This window comes from Somniosus microcephalus, chromosome 22 (genome assembly GCF_052327205.1).
Source record: "Somniosus microcephalus isolate GS21.2 chromosome 22, FLI_Smic_1.0, whole genome shotgun sequence".
In the NCBI taxonomy this organism is placed as follows: domain Eukaryota; kingdom Metazoa; phylum Chordata; class Chondrichthyes; order Squaliformes; family Somniosidae; genus Somniosus; species Somniosus microcephalus.
This window is the reverse complement of record NC_141008.1, coordinates 7151636-7172767: the sequence shown is the minus strand read 5'-3', so window position 1 is coordinate 7172767 and position 21132 is coordinate 7151636. Positions and strand designations below refer to the sequence as shown.

At 49.6% G+C, this 21132-nt stretch overlaps 1 protein-coding gene across 3 annotated transcripts in view; it reads left to right on the top strand.

Annotated features, from left to right (window-relative positions):
• sh2b2 (SH2B adaptor protein 2) overlaps positions 1-21132 on the top strand; it is a 249364-nt gene that overhangs the window by 26870 nt on the left and 201362 nt on the right. For all 3 annotated transcript variants that reach the window (XR_015073195.1, XM_085964144.1, XM_085964142.1), the window contains exon 2: positions 18855-19011. The gene's annotated coding sequence lies outside the window, so the exon portion shown is untranslated. The remainder of the gene's footprint in view (positions 1-18854; positions 19012-21132) is intronic.

The window sequence follows — 21132 nt, the reverse complement described above, 5'->3', positions numbered from 1 at the left end:
GAGGACACAAATAACCTCCCAGAAATACCGGGGAACATAGGGTCTGATGAAAGGGTGGAACTGAAAGAAATCAGTATTTGTAGGGAAATGGTGTTAGGAAAATTGATGGGACTAAAGGCCGATAAATCCCCAGGGCCTGATAATCTACATCCCAGGGTACTTAAGGAAGTGGCCCTAGAAATAGTAGATTCTGGTCATCTTCCAGAACTCGATAGACTCTGGAACAGTACCCATGGATTGGAGGGTAGCTAATGTTACCCCACAATTCAAAAAAAGTGGCAGAGAAAAAGCGGGGAATTATACACCGGTAAGCCTGACATCGGTAGTGGGGAAAATGCTAGAGTCCATTCTAAAAGATGTAATAGCAGAGCACTTGGAAAGCAGTGACAGGATCGGACAAAGTCAACATGGATTTACAAAAGGTAAATCATGCTTGACTAATCTACTGGAATTTTTTGAGGATGTAACTGGTAAAATAGATAAGGGAGAACCAGTGGATGTTGTTTATTTAGACTTTCAGAAGGCTTTCGATAAGGTCCCGCATAAGAGATTAGCGTGCAAAATTAGAGCACATGGGATTGGGGGCAAGGTATTGACTTGGATAGAGAACTGGTTGGCGGACAGAAAGCAAAGAGTTGGAATAAATGGGTCATTTTCCGAGTGGCAGGCAGTGACTAGTGGGGTACCGCAAGGATCGGTCCTAGGACCCCAGCTGTTCACAATATATATTAATGATCTGGACGAGGGAATTGGATGTAATATCTCCAAATTTGCAGACGACACAAAGCTGGGTGGGAGGGTATGCTGCAAGGAGGATGTCATGAAACTCCAGTACGATTTGGACAGGTGAGGTGATTGGGCAGAAACATGGCAAATGCACTATAATGTGGATAAAGGTGAGGTTATCCACTTTGGTGGCAAAAACAGGAAGGCACATTATTATTTGAATGGCAATAGATTGGGAGAAGGGGAAGTGCAAAGAGACCTGGGTGTTCTTGTGCACCAGTCGCTGAAGGTAAGCATGCAGGTGCAGCAGGCGGTTAAGAAGGCAAATGGTATGTTGGCCATCGTAGCAAGAGGGTTCGAGTACAGGAACAAGGATGTCTTGCTACAGTTGTACAGGGCTTTGGTGAGACCGCACCTTGAGTATTGTATGCAGTTTTGGTCGCCTTATCTGAGGAACGACGTTCTTGCCATGGAAGGAGTGCAGCGAAGATTCACCAGGCTGATACCTGGGATGGCAGGAATGACGTATGAGGAGAGATTGTGTCGATTGGGCTATACTCACTGGAGTTTAGAAGATTGAGAGGGGATCTCATCGAAACCTATAAAAATTCTGTCAGGCCTGGACAGACTAGATGCTGTAAGGATGTTCCCGATGGTCGGGGAGTCCAGAACCAGGGGTCATAGTCTAAGGATAATGGGTAGGATATTTAGGACTGAAATGAGGAGGAATTTCTTCATCCAGAGAGTGGTGAACCTGTGGAATTCTCTGCCACAGAGGGCGGTGGAGGCCAGTTCATTAAATATATTCAAGAAAGAGTTGGATATATTTCTTAAGGCTAAAGGGATCAAGGGATATGGGGAGAAGGCAGGGACAGGGTACTGAATTTGAATGATCAGCCATGATCTCATTGAATGGCGGAGCTGCCTCGAAGGGCCGAATGGCCTACTTCTGCTCCTATCTTCTATGTTTCTATGTTTCTATGGTACAGGGGTCACTGGGGGCTCTACCCCAGGGTACAGGGGTCACTGAGAGCTGAACCCCAGGGTACAGGGGTCACTGGGAGCTGAACCCCAGGGTACAGGGGTCACTGGGAGCTGTACCCCAGGGTACAGGGGTCACTAGGAGCTGTACCCCAGGGTACAGGGGTCACCGGGAGCTGTACCCCAGGGTACAGGGGTCACTGGGGGCTGTAACCCAGGGTACAGGGGTCACCGGGAGCTGTACCCCAGGGTACAGGGGTCACTGGGGGCTGTACCCCAGGGTACAGGGGTCACTGGGGGCTGTACCCCAGGGTACAGGGGTCACTGGGAGCTGAACCCCAGGGTACAGGGGTCACTGGGAGCTGAACCCCAGGGTACAGGGGTCACTGGGAGCTGAACCCCAGGGTACAGGGGTCACTGGGAGCAGAACCCCAGGGTACAGGGGTCACTGGGAGCTGAACCCCAGGGTACAGGGGTCACTGGGAGCTGTACCCCAGGGTACAGGGGTCACCGGGAGCTGTACCCCAGGGTACAGGGGTCACTGGGGGTTGTAACCCAGGGTACAGGGGTCACCGGGAGCTGTACCCCAGGGTACAGGGGTCACTGGGGGCTGTACCCCAGGGTACAGGGGTCACTGGGAGCTGAACCCCAGGGTACAGGGGTCACTGGGAGCTGAACCCCAGGGTACAGGGGTCACTGGGAGCTGAACCCCAGGGTACAGGGGTGACTGGGAGCTGTACCCCAGGGTACAGGGGTGACTGGGAGCTGTACCCCAGGGTACAGGGGTCACTGGGAGCTGTACCCCAGGGTATAGGGGTCACTGGGGGCTGTACCCCAGTGTACAGGGTTCACTGGGAGCTGAACCCCAGGGTACAGGGGTCACTGGGAGCAGAACCCCAGGGTACAGGGGTCACTGGGCGCTGTACCCCAGTGTACAGGGTTCACTGGGAGCTGAACCCCAGTGTACAGGGTTCACTGGGAGCTGAACCCCAGGGTACAGGGGTCACTGGGAGCAGAACCCCAGGGTACAGGGGTCACTGGGAGCTGTACCCCAGGGTACAGGGGTCACTGGGAGCTGAACCCCAGGGTACAGGGGTCACTGGGAGCTGTACCCCAGGGTACAGGGGTCACTGGGGGCTGTACCTGATGTGCCAAATAACTGCCCGAATCCGTGAAGTTAAAGCTTAAGACTGAAGTCTTTTATTAAGTAAGAATCATGGCAGAGTTAACAGAGTTCATCATCGACCGAGCCCTTGGTAGAACATACCAGAAGAGGGGCGGGGCCAGGGAGGAGCATTAGTGGTTCCCCCCGGTGGAACATTCCAGACATTACAAGTACAAGTACAAATATCAGAACACAGTTATTTCATCACATTCACCCCCTGCTATAGATTCAGTCTGTCAGGAGGTCTGATAATCCTCTGGGAACGACGTAACTCTTGCTGAGGCTCCTCCCAGAGTACTAACTCCGGTTCATTCGAATTCCCAGAATCATCAGTATTTTCCACACTGAGGGTTTGTGTCTCTGAAGGTCCAATACCACGATTGAAAACTCTACTCTCAGAGTCGAACTCTTTTCGAGCTCCAGCAGGTGCAAGATCTTTAATAGAGACCGTATCCTCTCGCCCATCTGAATATTGAATATACGCATACTGGGGATTAGCATGGAGGAGTTGTACTTCCTCCACCAGTGGATCAGTCTTGTGGCCTCTCACATGTCTGCGCAACAACACAGGGCCCGTGGTCGTCAACCATGTGGGTAACGATACTCCATTAGTAGCTTTTCTTGGAAAACTAAACATCGTTTCATGAGGGGTGGCATTCGTCGCTGTACACAAAAGAGACCTTATGGAATGCAGCACGTCTGGCAGGACATCCTGCCAGTGAGAGGTCGGCAGGCCTCGCGACTTCAGAGACAGTACGATAGCCTTCCACACTGTCGCATTTTCTTTCTCGACCTGCCCATTACCACGAGGATTATAGCTGATAGTTCTACTCGTTGCAATCCCCTTCGATAGCAAAAACTGTCATAATTCTTCGCTCATAAAGGAAGAACCCCTATCACTATGTATATAGTTAGGCATGCCGAACAAGGAAAACAGTTGGCAGAGGCATTTAATTACAACAGCACTAGTCACATCCGGACAGGGGATAACAAAAGGGAACCGAGAGTACTCGTCTATAATATTAAGAAAATAGACATTACGGTCGCTCGATGGAAGGGGACCTTTAAAATCGAGACTCAAACGCTCAAATGGTCGAGTTGCTTTAATAAGATGAGCTGGCTCAGACGGCTTATAGAAGCGGGGTTTGCATTCAGCACAAACATGACAGGTTCTGGTCATTGTCCGGACCTCCTCAATAGAGTAGGGTAGATTGTGGGACTTAATGAAGTGGTTCATTCTGGTAACCCCAGGGTGGCAGAGTGCGTCGTGGAGACTTTGAAGCTTATCTGTACCTAGACTAGCACATACTCCTCGTGACAAAACATCCGATGGCTCAGTAAATACTCCAGGCCTGTACTGGATATCATAGTCATATGTTGACAGTTCTATTCGCCATCTTAAAATCTTATCATTTTTGATCTTGCCTCTCTGCTTAGTGTTGAACATAAAGGCCACAGATCGCTGGTCAGTAATGAGCGTAAAATGTTGGCCAGCGAGATAATGTCTCCAATACCTGACTGCTTCAATAATTGCCTGTGCCTCCTTTTCCACTGAAGAATGTCGAACTTCTGGTCCTTGCAATGTACGAGAGAAGAAAGCTACTGGTCTACCAGCTTGGCTAAGAGTTGCTGCCAACGCAAAATCAGATGCATCACTTTCCACTTGAAATGGGATCTTCTCATCCACGGCACATACCACTGCCTTCTCAATGTCCCGTTTGATATTACAGAAAGCCTCCTGAGCTTCCGCCGATAGCGGAAAAGACGTCGACTTAATAAGAGGTCGGACTTTATCTGAGTAGCTAGCCACCCACTGGGCATAGTACGAGAAGAATCCCAGACACCTTCTTAAAGCTTTTACAGTGTGAGGTAAAGGTAATTCCTTAAGTGGGCGTAATCTTTCAGGGTCTGGCCCGATTACCCCATTCTCCACAACGCAACCAAGAATACACAAACGTGTAGTATTGAAGGTACACTTGTTTTCGTTGTAGGTCAGGTTTAACCTCTTTGCAGTCTCTAGGAACTTCGCGAGATTTTGATCATGCTCCCGTTGGTCACGCCCACAGATGGTAACATTGTCCAGGTACGGGAATGTTGCTTCCAACGCGTATTCATCCACCATACGATCCATCTCCCTTTGGAAGACGGATACCCCATTCATCACTCCAAAGGGCACCCGAAGGAATTGGTACAGGCGCCCATTAGCTTCGAAGGCCGTATAAGGTCGGTCTTCTATTTTGATGGGGAGTTGATGGTAGGCAGACTTTAAATCAATGGTGGAGAACACGCGGTACTGAGCTATCTGGTTCACCATCTCAGAAATACGAGGCAAAGGATAGGCGTCTAATTGGGTATACAAGTTTATAGTCTGGCTATAATCGACCACAAGTCTTTTCTTCTCATTAGTTTTAACCACCACCACCTGGGCACGCCACGGGCTACCACTGTGTTCGATGATTCCCTCCCGTTGAAGCCTTTCCACTTCCTCTTTTATAAATGTTTTATCTTCTGAACTATACCGTCGACTCTTAGTCGCTATAGGTCTACAATTAGGAGCAAGGTTCGCAAACAAAGAAGGTGGACTTACGTTTAAAGTAGAAAGGCCGCAGACTGTGAGCGGAGGCTGGGATCCACCATACTTAAGGGTAACGCTCTCATGCTGACACTGGAAGTCCAAGCCTAATATTAAGTTCACGCACAACTGAGGTAATATGAGGAGTTTAAAGTCCTTATACTCCGTATCCTTAACGGTCAATGTGACTTTACAATATCCAGTTACCTCCGAAGTAAGGGATTTGGACGCCATCACAATTTCACTTCGAGTAGGATACACCTTCAATGAGCAGGAGTTAACAAGGTTGGGGTGTATAAAACTTTCAGTACTGCCACAGTCTATCAAACACCCAGTAGGACGACCATTAATCTTAATGTCCATCATAGATTTTGACAAGGAACACGGTATGGTCTGGTCAACCGTAGCCGAGGCTAGAGTAAAACGACAGGCGGCAGCAGAGAAGACATCGGGTACAGGATTACCCTTACACACTTTACTAAAATGTCCCCGTTTCTTACATTTAAAACAGGTAGTCTCTCTGGCTGGGCAACTTTGCCTGGGGTGTTTAGATTGGCCACAAAAATAACACTTAGACCCATGGGGCACAGCCGCAACAGTAGGATTAAGTGGGGGCTCCATTGGTGTTATGGATGCCTCCATTCTCGGAACACACGAGGCTGAGAGAGATGAATGGGCTGATGCATACACTTCTGAATTCTTCTGGGCTACATCTAACGATCGAGCAGCAGTGACGACCGTTTTTAAAACTAACGAGTCGTTCTCGAGGAGTCTCTGTCTAATATAATTAGATCGGAGGCCAGATATGAAAGAATCGCGGATGGCTTCTTCCTGATACACTATGGCAGAGACAGCCTTGTAGTTGCAACCCTTAGCCAAAGCCTTAAGGTCCTGCAGGAAATCGTCCAGAGATTCCTCGGGTAATTGCCTGCGAGTAGACAGGAGATACCTGGCGTATACTTCGTTAACCGACTTAAGGTACTGGGCTTTAAGAGCTGCGAGGGCCTCTTCATATGTAGTAATATCTTCAATTATAGAGTAAGTTTGATGACTTACCAAGTTGGTTAGAAGACCCAACTTGTTAACCGTCGGATCGGTCGATGATGCGATGAAGTGTTCAAAACATCGGAGCCAATGCGTAAATTTCTTTGACGCATCTGCCAAATGGGGATCGATATCCGCTCTGGTTTCAAAAATCGATCCATCTTCCAAAAGTTGTTACTTAATAAAATTGATGTGCCAAATAACTGCCCGAATCCGTGAAGTTAAAGCTTAAGACTGAAGCCTTTTATTAAGTAAGAATCATGGCAGAGTTAACAGAGTTCATCACCGACCGAGCCCTTGGTAGAACATACCAGAAGAGGGGCGGGGCCAGGGAGGAGCATTAGTGGTTCCCCCCGGTGGAACATTCCAGACATTACAAGTACAAGTACAAATATCAGAACACAGTTATTTCATCACAGCACCCCAGGGTACAAGGGTTACTGGGGGCTGAACCCCAGGGTACAGGGGTCACTGGGGGCTGAACCCCAGGGTACAGGGGTCACTGGGAGCTGTACCCGAGGGTACAGGGGTCACTGGGGGCTGTACCCGAGGGTGATTCAACATTCTCAGAGAAGCACTGGGCAAATAAATAAGTATTTTCTCATCAGTGATAGTGATTTAAAATAAACAAGAGTGGTTAATTTTTCGTACTCTAGTTTTTGAGTAGTTTTCTAGGTGCAGTCCGATGGTTTCACAAGGGTAGTGAAGGAGTTTCTGACGCCATCAGAGCAGGTTTGCTTGGATTTAATGCTGAGTTAATGGTCTCTTATATTGCAGTGGGACACTGATACAATCGTTACCAAGCACTGAATGTCAGCTCTTGGAAAATGTGCTATCGCTTTACTGCACACAGAGGGATTCTCAATCCCACTGACGTATTCCTTGCTTTTTCCTTTAAATGTGTCTCAGTGTTGTGCTTAAAGTTTCTCTCAAATTGTTACAGAATGACTTAAAGGAAAGAAAATAAATAAAATGACATTCAGTCTTCACATTAATTCGAGTAACTTTCTGACAATTTAAGTTCTTAAAATTCATCTTAACCTGCTGTTAGCTTCAGTTTTGGGCCTGGCACCTCAGGAAGGATACATTGGCCTTGGAAAGTGTGCAGCACCGATTCACCAGAATCAGTGGGCTAGAAATTCGGCTCCTTTGCGCCTGTCGTTAGTGCCTCCGGTGGTGCGCTAGCTGGGTGTAAAGGGCTTATCGCCTGGCGGGGGGAAGCGCCGCCCGAGAGATTCGGCGGGGCTTTGCTGAGGCGCTACCCGATATCGGCACGTCCCCGCCGGTAGCGCCCTGGGCCGCTGCGCCGTCGGCGATGATGTCATCGCCGTGTGCCGCAAACACTTAGCACCCCGCGGCAAAAATTTGGCTGTGCCCCGCGAGGCTGCCATGGGCGGTATCAGCGCCGGCCTCACGGGCCATGAACCGGGCCGACCTCCGCTCACGGGGCGGTATTTAAAGGGGAGGTGCGGCCGCGACCCACGACCTCCAGGTCAGCCCTCCGTGGTGGGCTGTGGCGTGGTTCTGGCCGCCATTGCACAGCCCAGCACCGTGGCACCACGCCGGCCTAGTGGCCTAGTGTGGGCCATCGGAGGCCCTGCAGAGTGCGCAGAGACACTCCCCTTTAACTGAAACTGTGGATTCTGAGGATCAAATGAAATTTTCAAGACTGGTTGGCAGACAGAAAGCAAAGAGTTGGAATAAACAGGTCTTTTTCCGAGTGGCAGGCAGTGACTAGTGGAGTACCGCAGGGATCGGTCCTAGGACCCCAGCTATTCACAATATATATTAATGATCTAGACAAGGGAACTAGATGTAATATCTCCAAATTTGCAGACGACGCAAAGCTGGGTGGGCGTGTGTGCTGTGAGGAGGATGCCGAGAAACTACAGGATGATTTGGATAGGTTGGGTGACTGGGCAGAAGCATGGCAGATGCAATATAATGTGGATAAATGTGAGGTTATCCACTTTGGTGGCAAAAACAGGAAGGCAGATTATTATCTGAATGGCAATAGATTGGGAGAAGGGGAAGTGCAATGAGACCTGGGTGTCCTTATGAAGGTAAGCATGCAGGTGCAGCAGGCGGTTAAGAAGGCCTTCGTAGCGAGAGGGTTTGAGTACAGGAACAAGGATGTCTTGCTGCAGTTGTACAGGGCCTTGGCGAGACCACATCTTGAGTATTGTGTGCAGTTTTGGTCGCCTTATCTGAGGAAGGATGTTCTTGCCATGGAAGGAATTCAGAGAAGATTCACTAGGCTGATACCTGGGATGGCAGGAATGACATATGAGGAGAGCTTGGGTCGATTGGGCTTGTACTCGCTGGAGTTTAGAAGAATGAGAGGGGATCTCATTGAAACTTATAAAATTCTGACAGGACTGGACAGGAAGGATATTCCCGATGGTTGGGGAGTCCAGAACCAGGGGTCACAGTCTAAGGATAAGGGGTAGGCCATTTAGGACAGAAATGAGGAGGAATTTCTTCACTCAGAGAGTGGTGAACCTGTGGAATTCTCTACCATAGAAGGCAGTAGAGGCCAATTCATTAAATATATTCAAGAAGGAGTTGGATATATTTCTTAAGGCTAAAGGGATCAAGGGGTATGGGGAGAAAGCAGATGATCAGCCATGATCGCATTGAATGGCGGAGCAGGCTCGAGGGGCCGAATGGCCTACTCCTGCTCCTATCTTCTATGTTTCTATGAGATTGATAAATCTTTGTTAGATAAGGGAATTAAGGGATATGGAACAAAGGCAGGTAAATGGAGCTGAGGTACAGATCAGCCATGATCTGATTGAATGGCCGAGCAGGCTTGAGGGGCTGAATGGCCTCCTCCTGCTCCTGTGTTGCTGTCTAGACTGTTCCTCCAGCAGCCTTTTCTTCTCAAGTGACAGACGCCTCTTTAGGTGACAGAAGAGACTAGCGCAGAGTGTGGGACTGGAGTCAGGTACTGGCCAGGCTGGGTAAGGACGGCAGGCTTCCCTTCCTGAAGGGCATTATCGAACCAGATGTGTTTTTACAACAATCCGGCAGCTTTCATGTCGTTTTCTGGTGCCAGTCCACAAATCACCTTGGGATGTTCTCTGGTAAAAGTGCTAAATAAATGTGATTGGGCAACAGTGGCCACACCATAGTAGAAATTACAGTTAGGCTGATGATGTAACCAGCAGGAAGCTTACTTCAATGAGTTGAGAGAAGCTGAGGATGGGCATCTTCAAACGGCGACAGATCCAATAATCGTACACCAGTTGTGATGAAATATATGCCTTCATCAGCCTATGTGTTTTACCTGTGTGTTTCACCTGCTTGTATTGTGTGAACCGCCCCCTTTTGTTCCTATTGTGTGTATTGGCTACGCCCCTGTCTTTTGCCATATAAAGGTCTCAGGAGCTGGATGAGTCACTCACTACCAGATGAACCCGATGTGGGAAGACCTGCTATGCTGCTATGTTCTTAGTGATTAAAAGCCTTAGTTGAATCCTTTAAATTCCTTGTCTTTGAGTTATTGAAGGCACATCACCAGTTACTGGCCAAATAATTGCCAGTAATTGACAATCAGCAACAACGTTGAGTACCTTCATGAAAATAACTTGGTGGTGGCCAAGCACGGTTGCAGGAAGGGCAGATTCTGCCTCACCAACCTCCTTGACTTTTTTGAGGAAATGACATTCCAAATGGACATTGGCAGACCCCACACCACCACGTAACAGGTCCCATTTCCTGGTTTCTTTTTGCCCAGGTGGAGAGCATGTTCAATGTTGAGGGGAAGATCTCAGCACTGGAGGTGGTGGGGAGAAGGGCAGCGAGGCTGATCCTTAGTGTTAGAAGGACTGCGTTGCAAGGAAAACTTTGACTCTTCATCTTTGAAAGTTAGTCGATGAGGGAATCGTTTCTGTAAGGTACTAAGTGGAATAGAAAAGGTTAATTAATTCTGAGTCGCAATTTCCAGTTAAGGGGCACGGTGGCACAGTGGTTAGCACTGTTGCCTCACCACGCCAGGGACCCGGGTTCGAATCCGGCCTCGGGTGACTGTCTGTGTGGAGTTTGCACATTCTCCCCGTGTTTGCGTGGGTTTCCTCCGGGTGCTCCGGTTTCCTCCCACAGTCCAAAGATGTGCGGGTTAGGTTGATTTGGCTATGATAAATTGACCCTTAGTGTTAGGGGATTAAATACGTGAGGTTACGGGGTTATGTGTCAGTGCAGGCTCGATGGGCCGAAATGGCCTCTATCTGCACTGTGGGGATTCTGTGATTCTGTGAAGACATGACTGCAGGATATGGGTACCAACTGGGCAAAGGCAAGTTCAGGACAGATGTCAGGAAGCAATTCACACAGAGCGAGCAATACCTGGAATGGTCTGTGGTTCGGAGATTGGAAGCACACACTCTGGAGCCGTGGATCAGGAGATGTAGGTTTTATGGAAGGATAAGCAGGGTGGGCCAATTTTTAAAAATTCGTTCTTGGGATGTGGGCATCGCTGGCAAGGCTGCATTTATTGCCCCTCCCGAGTTGCCCTGAGATTTTGAGGAGGTTGTGGTGGGCCTTCTTCAACCGCTGTTAGTTTTGAATGGCTTACTAGGCTGCTTTTTATTTCCAGATATTTTTAAAACTGAATTGAAAGTCTCAAACTGCCATGGTGGGATTTGGACTCTCGTTCCCAGGATTATTAGTCCAGTGACATAACCACTTCACTACAGTACCTGGTTAACCTTGTTGTCAAAAATCTGGAGAAAAGGCTTTCAAACATAAACAAAATGCCCCAAAACACACGAAACAAGTTTGCTGTCAGAGACCCAAAGTCAGAGTCCATTTCAGTGTATGCTTCAATCAGATGGTCTCCCTTTAAACACCGAGTCCCTGTCAGTCCAGGATTAGTCTGTCTCTGATCACAAGACAAGGGAAATCACCCAAGTGCTGATTCCAGTGTCACTGGGATTCATTTTTCATGTTCAAATGAAACTCTTCCACATTTTGTGCAGGAGCATTTTAAGCTGTAAAAGGGACAACTGGGTGGTGATGTTTAACCCACTCCAGTGAGAGTGATCACAGAATCACAGCACAGCAGGAGGCCATTCGGCCCATCGTGCCTGTGCCGGCTCTTTGAAAGAGCTCTCCAATTAGTCCCACTCCCCTACTCTTTCCCCAGAGCCCTGAAAATCTTTCTTTTTTAAGTATTTAGCCAACTCGCTTTTGAAAGTTATTATTGAATCTGCTTCCACCGCCCTTACAGTCAGCACATTCCAGATCACAACTCGCTGCATAAAAAAAATTCTACTCATCTCCCCTCTGGTACTTTTGCCAGTTATCTTAAATCTGTGCCCTCTGGTGGAAACAGTTTCTCTTTATTTACTCTATCAAAACCTTTCATGGTTTTGAACACCTCTATCAAATCTCCCGTTTTGAAAAAGGGTTCACCCGAAACGTCCACTCTATTTTCTCTCCACGGATGTTGCCTGGCCTGCTGAGTTTTTCCAGCATTTTCTGTTGTTACTCTCGTTAACCTTCTCTGCTCCAAGGAGAACAACCCCAGCTCACCCAATTTCTCAACATAAATCAAGTCCCTCATCCCTAGTACCATTCTGGTAAATCTCCTCTCTGCCCTCAACAAGGCCTTCCTCCTAATTCCCTGGCTCCCAATTTGTCGCTACACTTCACTCGTCATGGCGACCAGAAATTCTTACCAATGTTGCTGCACCGTCTCCTGAAGGTGGCGATTGGTACCGATTGTGGCTGGTGTGGTGTTCGGGCCACTCAAAGCTCCAAGAGGCTAAATAGTGAGGCCGGGCTATCATTTTTGGGGCAGAGCTCTGGCAGGGTGCCCCTCCAACCCCGCTCCATTTCCCTGGGTCGGGGCTTACTATCCATCCCTGGTGAGATTCCCAGTGCTAAGAGGGAGCTCGCTGTCAGCCCTGAGGGAGATGCCTGCAGTGCTGTAGTGGGGGACGGGGATGGAGTTACAGAGGCAGAATCACTCTGAAGAGGATGGAAGCTGCAGCCTTGTAGGCCTCGGCAGAGAGCGAAGTCACTGGGTGCAGAATGGGGGGAGGAGAGGCTGCAGATGACCCTCTCCCTCCAGGGGGCACCTTGGCTGGTACTGCTGCTTCCTGGGGCCTACTGCCACTTTCACCACGGATCTAGGGAGAGGAGGTAACATGAGTAGACGCAGGAATCTGGGAACCAGGCCCTCCACCATTTGCATGCGATGGGTGGGGAAGGTGCAGCCAGCAGAGATTGGCAGTCGGGGTGGGGTGGGGGGAGAGGGGGGGCGGTGGTCAGACTCACTGCCTGAATCTTCTGTCATTCTCCACCACGATCCTGCCCAAACATGAAGGAGTGTCAATTGGCTGTTGACAATGGAAGGTGTTATAACCAAGCCCAATCTATCCACATATGCAGCATTGGTTACTGACTACCAGACACCAGTAGCAACAACGGCTGATGTACCTCATGCCTCTCTGGTCCAGGACAATGAAGCTCATTTTAGCAAACCCTTACGTACGTCAGCTGCGATCTGCTAACTTGGCACAGGCCGTGGATCAAACCTAGGCCTTCCCTTGTCTTTATCTTGCAGCAACCAGTGGATTGACCCACTGAGCAATTGGTGGGAGGCCCAAGGATTTCACATTCAGAGGGATCCAACTGCTGACGTCAAAGTGCAGGCTTCTAGATTCCAGGAATCTTTCAACACCCAGACAAACAGTGTATTGTGCCAGAGATAAAGTGAATGTCAAGCCCCTGAGATTATCAGCCTGATATTCTGAGCAAGTTTGCCCCCTTTTTTAATCTGTTTTAAGTATTTTCTTGTTTGAGTGAGTTGCTGTTGATAATTCAAACCTACAAGCCAAACAAGCAAGACATTTCCAAAATGTAATATATTAATTGTTCAGCCAGCCAGAGTGAATATTCTGCATTAAGGTCTTTAGAAAGTCTGAAACTATCTGGTGTTTCAAATAAATCATAGCACGTACTCCGACATACTCTATATAGTGAACTGCTAAATACTTGGTATAAATAATAAAGGACAGGTTGAGTTCTGTATGGATCACAGAATCCTAGAATGTTACAGCATCCAACCCATCCATTCAGCAAATTGCTTCTCTCCACATAAGTACCCAGTCCAATCCCACTCTCCCCCTCACTCCCCGCACCCTTTAAAATCCCACCCAGTTCAATCCCACTTTCCCCCTCACTCCCCGTACCTTTAATATCCCACCCAGTCCAATCCCACTTTCCCCTCACTCCCCGTACCCTTTAATATCCCACCCAGTCCAATCCCACTTTCCCCTCACTCCCCGTACCCTTTAATATCCCACCCAGTCCAATCCCACTCTCCCCTTACTCCCCGTACTCTTTAATATCCCACCCAGTCCAATCCCACTCTCCCCCTCACTCCCCGCACCCTGTAATACCCCACCCAGTCCAATCCCACTCTCCCCTCACTCCCCGCACCCTTTAATATCCCACCCAGTCCAATCCCACTCTCCCCTCACTCCCCGCACCCTTTAATATCCCACCCAATCTAATCCCACTCTCCCCCTCACTCCCCGCACCCTTTAATATCCCACCCAGTCCAATCCCACTTTCCCTTCACTCCCCACACCCTTTAATATCCCACCCAGTCTAATCCCACTTTCCCCTCACTCCCCGCACCCTTTAATATCCCACCCAATCTAATCCCACTCTCCCCTCACTCCCCGTACCCTTTAATATCCCACCCAGTCCAATCCCACTTTCCCTTCACTCCCCACACCCTTTAATATCCCACCCAGTCAAATCCCACTTTCCCCTCACTCCCCACACCCTTTAATATCCCACCCAGTCCAATCCCACTTTCCCCTCACTCCCCACACCCTTTAATATCCCACCCAGTCTAATCCCACTCTCCCCCTCACTCCCCATACCCTTTAATATCCCACCCAGTCTAATCCCACTCTCCCCCTCACTCCCCATACCCTTTAATATCCCACCCAGTCTAATCCCACTCTCCCCCTCACTCCCCACACATTTTAATATCCCACCCAGTCTAATCCCACTCTCCCCCTCACTCCCCATACCCTTTAATATCCCACCCAGTCTAATCCCACTCTCCCGCTCACTCCCCACACATTTTAATATCCCACCCAATCTAATCCCACTCTCCCGCTCACTCCCCACACCCTTTAATATCCCACCCAGTCTAATCCCACTTTCCCCTCACTCCCCACACCCTTTAATATCCCACCCAGTCCAATCCCACTTTCCCCTCACTCCCCACACCCTTTAATATCCCACCCAGTCTAATCCCACTCTCCCCCTCACTCCCCATACCCTTTAATATCCCACCCAGTCTAATCCCACTCTCCCCCTCACTCCCCATACCCTTTAATATCCCACCCAGTCTAATCCCACTCTCCCCCTCACTCCCCACACATTTTAATATCCCACCCAGTCTAATCCCACTCTCCCCCTCACTCCCCATACCCTTTAATATCCCACCCAGTCTAATCCCACTCTCCCGCTCACTCCCCACACATTTTAATATCCCACCCAATCTAATCCCACTCTCCCCTCACTCCCCACACATTTTAATATCCCACCCAATCTAATCCCACTCTCCCGCTCACTCCCCACACATTTTAATATCCCACCCAATCTAATCCCACTCTCCCGCTCACTCCCCACACATTTTAATATCCCACCCAGCCTAATCCCACTCTCCCCCTCACTCCCCACACATTTTAATATCCCACCCAGTCTAATCCCACTCTCCCCCTCACTCCCCGTACCCTTTAATATCCCACCCAGTCTAATCCCACTCTCCCCCTCACTCCCCACACCCTTTAATATCCCACCCAGTCTAATCCCACTCTCCCCCTCACTCCCCACACATTTTAATATCCCACCCAGTCTAATCCCACTCTCCCCTCACTCCCCACACCCTTTAATATCCCACCCAGTCTAATCCCACTCTCCCCTCACTCCCCGCACCATTTAATATCCCACCCAGTCTAATCCCACTCTCCCCCTCACTCCCCACACCCTTTAGTATCCCACCCAGTCTAATCCCACTCTCCCCTCACTCCCCACACCCTTTAATATCCCACCCAGTCTAATCCTACTCTCCCCTCACTCCCCACACATTTTAATATCCCACCCAGTCTAATCCCACTCTCCCCCTCACTCCCCACACCCTTTAGTATCCCACCCAGTCTAATCCCACTCTCCCCTCACTCCCCACACATTTTAATATCCCACCCAGTCTAATCCCACTCTCCCCTCACTCCCCACACCCTTTAGTATCCCACCCAGTCTAATCCCACTCTCCCCTCACTCCCCACACCCTTTAGTATCCCACCCAGTCTAATCCCACTCTCCCCTCACTCCCCACACCCTTTAATATCCCACCCAGTCTAATCGCACTCTCCCCTCACTCCCCACACCCTTTAATATCCCACCCAGTCTAATCCTACTCTCCCCTCACTCCCCACACATTTTAATATCCCACCCAGTCTAATCCCACTCTCCCCCTCACTCCCCACACCCTTTAGTATCCCACCCAGTCTAATCCCACTCTCCCCTCACTCCCCACACCCTTTAATATCCCACCCAGTCTAATCCCACTCTCCCCTCACTCCCCACACCCTTTAGTATCCCACCCAGTCTAATCCCACTCTCCCCTCACTCCCCACACCCTTTAATATCCCACCCAATCTAATCCCACTCTCCCCTCACTCCCCACACATTTTAATATCCCACCCAATCTAATCCCACTCTCCCCTCACTCCCCACACATTTTAATATCCCACCCAGTCTAATCCCACTCCCCTCATACCCTTTAATATTCCTCTTTTTCATGCTACTATCTAATTCCCTTTTGAAGAATTGATGGATTCTGAGTTCAACAATCGAGTTCCAGAGACCGACCACCCTCTGTGTCACGGTTTTGTTTCTAACCTCGCCTTTAATGTTTTTTGTGATTATCTTAAACTTGTGCCGTGTCATTACTGGCAGGCTGAGCACGGAAACAATCTCTCACAATCTAGATCCTTCTGATTAGCTCAGTGTGGGAATAAGAATTCGGCATTTATTTCATTTTGTGAGCATTAGCACAATTGTTTTATTTTTTTGGAAAGCAGAAAATCACAAGGAGGTGGTTGTATTCAGCAGTAAGGTGTGAAATGTACCAGGGCTGCACAGAATTCATATCGAAATAGTTGCCACCCCCCTGATTAGAGCTTTGGCTAAATTCAGGCAGGATGAGGAGCTTGCCCTGTGAGGGTCGCTGGTGGGAGCCTCCTATTTCAAACAGTTTTAGCATCAGATTTTCAGACAGAACAAGGCGCATGGGCTCTTCGAATTCAGCTTTTTCTTGAACACTTCTCTTGGGCTCACAGCTGGATTAGATTCCATAAGCTTGAATCTTGGGCACGTATCTTATGAACTGAAAGCCAAAGAATTAAGGGGGAGGTTAAAGAAAGAAAGACTTTCATTTCTACAGCGCCTTTCACGACCTCAGGACGTCCCAAAGCGATTTACAGCCAATGAAGTAGTTTTGACGCGTAGTCACTGTTGTAATGTAGGAAACACAGCAGCAATTTGTGCACAGCAAGCTCCCACGTACAGCAATAAGATAAGATAATCTATTTTAGTGATGTTAGTTAAACTATAAATACAGGCCAAGACAACTCCCCTGGTTTTCTTCCAATAGTGCCGTGGGATCTTTTATGCCCAACTGAGAGGGCAGACAGGGCCTCAGTTCAACGTCTCGTCCGAAAGACACCTCCGACAGTGCAGCACTCTGTAATGAAGTCTTAGCCTAGATTATGTGCTCAAGTCTTAAGTGGGACTTAAACCCACAACTTTCTGAATCAGAGATGAGAGTGCGACCCACTGAGTCACATAATATTCACACAGTAGCATTAAGGTATTGTCATAGAGTCACAGGCCTAGAAATTCACTATGGCTCCGCCAGCTGGCTAGCGCCCAAAAGTTAGCGCTGGGCGCGGAGCCATTTGGAACCGTCAGATATTCACTTTTTGCACCCCAAGTCGGAACCGGGCGCTATTCCAGGGTGTGCCCGCCCCCGCTTGGGGCGCTGAAACTGAATTTCAGCGCTCTAGGCGCCGCTGCGCCACCCGCTGCGGAGCGGCAGGCTGCGGTACTGCAGGCCTCCTCCTTCTCTTAAGGGGGAGGTGCCTGCAACGGGGAGATCGCCGCTGGATAGTGCCGGCAAATGAGCCCGGCACCACGGAGAAGTGCCGGGTTCACGGAAAGCAGCCGGCAATGCCGCGGGGGGGGGTGTGGAGGAGGCCGGGGAAGGAGGTGCGGGGAGGCGGCCGCCGAAAAAGCGGCCGGCCGCACCTCCACCTTAAAGCGCCCCACTAAGGCTACAGTACGGCCCCGTTTTCTGGTCGCTGTTTGCGGCCGCTGCGGAAGAGGCGGCCGCAACTAAATATGGGGATCGGGCCGGTATCGGGGCGGAACCAGGGCACTGCGCACACCGATGACGTCACCGGTGCCGGCGCAGCGCTAACAGCTACCGCCGCCATTACCGCTGCGCTGAATATCAGCGCAAACTCCTGTATTGGCGCAGAAGCCCTCTTTAGGCAGTAACTGGCCGCAAAGCTGGCGGCGCCTTACTGAATTTCTAGGCCACAGAGTCATAACGACACAGAAGGAGGCCATTTGGCCCATCGAGTCCGTGCCAGCTCTCTGTAGAACAATCCAGTCAGTCCCATTCCCCCGCTCTATCCCCGTAGCCCTGCAAGTTTATTTCCAAGTGCCTATCCATATTGCTCATAGTAATACAGTAATGACACTCTTCCAGGCGTCTCACTAAGGTAATACTCATGCAGTGGTACAGTAATTATACTCATGCAGTGGTATGGCAGTAATACTACAATGGTACTGGTATAATGCTCAAACAGTGGTATTATGGTAATGATACTCCTACATCAGCAGTAACTGTCTCTATAATCACCCTAAACTATAAAACCAACAGTGCTAAAAATAACTCCCAGTGAGTATCATTTTATGACATCTGGGTGGGGTGCCTGGAGGAAGCCAAGGCAAGAGAGGCCAGCAACGCCTTCCATTAAACAATGTGCTCAGTGTCTTACAATTATCCTTAAAGTACTTTCAAGCTTTACCATGAATGCCCATTAAGGCAGCAGGATACACTTGTCTCTTGCCCCAGCCTTCACCTGGAAGTGTTCCTTCTCTCACATCCTTACACGCATTCAGCCCAAAAGAACCGTCCCATTGAAGGGAGCTGCACGGTGCGTGGCCATGTGACCACTTCCAGCGTGGGCTGCAAGCGGACACTTGGGCATTACTGCATCTTACTTTAGGAATTGGAACTTCTCATTTCTTGTATTTTGATTGCAGGAGGAGACGTCCCCATAATAACAGTGACTGAACACTTACAGAAGGAGGACCATTTAATATTTAACATCTAACCCCCGCAAGGAGGTAGCCCCAGAAGGAAGGATGGTGACTGCGGGTCCGAGCGATGATGAAGTAGGACGACTGCTACACCCTTGGGGTTCGTGAGTTCCTTCCCATCACTTGCTGATAGTGCAGTGTATCTGAAGCTATCGAACTATAGGGGGCAAAAGCTGGGTGTCGCCTCTCTTGGGATGCTAATGTCGCCGGGGCGCTAATTAAAAAATTACCACCCCTCTGCCTAAAATTCAGTTGTAGCACCCCAAGCAGGAGGTGAATCGCTACTGGAAGTGCTCCACCTCCTTCTTGGGGCGCTACAACTGAATATCGTGGCGCTACATGCAACAGCGCCACCCGCGTCAGCACGTAGCGCTGCGTCATTGCAGGCCTCCCTCCCCTGATTAAAGGGGAGGGGCCTAGCACTGCGCGCACCGGGGCCCTGCTGGACCACCGGGGAGCGGGGAGCGAGGTGCCAGGAAAGGAGCGATCGCGGCCAGCACCCCGAGGTAAAAGGGGAAGGGGGCAGGTTCTGGCAGTCTGCCAAAAAAAACGGCTGCCCGACACCTGCCCCTTCTACTAGCGCCGCCACCACTGCAATAACACCCCCCGGCGATAGGGCAGGGGACGCATCCAAAGTTTGCAGCCGGGGCGTGAGCGGGGCGCTGCGCATGGCAATGACATCATGACCAGCGGCGCAGCGCCGTGAAGCACTACCGGTTACCACCGCCTCTAACCTCCCGCTGAATTTCGCGTGAGGCGTTAGCGGAGCCATGCCCGGGCATCAGGGGATTCGTGCCCCATTAGGGCTCCCCGGGGGTGCAAAGGAGAGGCGCAAATCAACCCAGTTATCCCCCGAGGAGTTTACAGCGTGCAAGGAGGCCATTCAGCCCATGGTGTCTGTCGGTTCTTTACTAGAGCTATCAACTAGTAGTCCTACTGCTCGGCATTCTTCCCATAGCCCTCAATCTTACTCTGTTTCAAATGTTCATGTACCCTAACCCTAACCCTAACCCTAACCCTAACCCTAACCCTAACCCTAACCCTAACCCTAACCCTAACCCTAACCCTAACCCTAACCCTAACCCTAACCCTAACCCTAACCCGAACCCCAACCCTAACCCTAACCCTAACCCTAACCCTAACCCTAACCCTAAATGTTCATCTACCCTAACCTTAACCCTAAATGTTCATCTACCCTAACCCTAACCTTAACCCTAAATGTTCATCTACCCTAACCCTAATCCTAACCCTAACCCCATCCCGAACCCAAAACCGTACCCTAACCCTAACCTTAACCCTAAACCCATCCCTAACCCTAACCCTAACCCTAACCCTAACCCTAACCCTATCCCTAAATGCAGCGTTTCAAATGTTCATCTACGCTAACCCTAACCCTCGATCTTACTCTGCTTCAAATGACCATCTACCCTAAACCTAACCCTAGCCCTAACCCTAACCTGAACCTTAACCCTAGCCCTAACACTAACCCTAACCCTAACCCGAACCTTTGCCCTAATCCTAACCCTAACCATAACCTTAATCCTAACCGTAACCCTAACCCTAAATGTAACCCGAACCTGATCCTTAACCCTAACCGTAACCCTAACCTTAACGCTAACCGTAACCCTAACCCTAACCCTAACCTTAACCCGAACCTTAACCCTAACCCGAACCCTAACCCTAACTGTGTGGTAAAGTATTCCGTACTCCAACATCCCTCTCAACCTCTCTCCTCACTCTCAGTCACCATTTTAAAATGATGACCCTTTGTTTCTGATTCCCAACCAGACAAAATAGTCTTTCCCTATTCATCCAATCAAAACCCCTCATCCATTTGTAAAAATCTCTATTAAATCTTCTCTTGGCCTTTCACACTTCTGTGGAAATATTCCCAGTATCTCGAGCCTCTCCACATGGTGATAGTTTTTCATCCCTGGCATCATCCTGGTGAATGTACACTGTGCACTCTCGATGGCTTTAATATCCTTTCTATAGGGTGGCGGAAATCTGCAGCTCTCTCCCCAGGAGTCTGTGGGTGCTGGGGGTCAACTGAAATTTTCAAGACTGAGAGCGACAGGTTGTTGTTGGGTAAGGGTATCAAGGGATAGAGAACAAAAGCGGGTACATGGAGTTAAGGTACAGATTAGCCAGGATCTAATAGAATGGCGGAACAGGCTGGAGGGGCTGAATGGCCTCCTCCTGTTCTTGTGTTCCTATAATG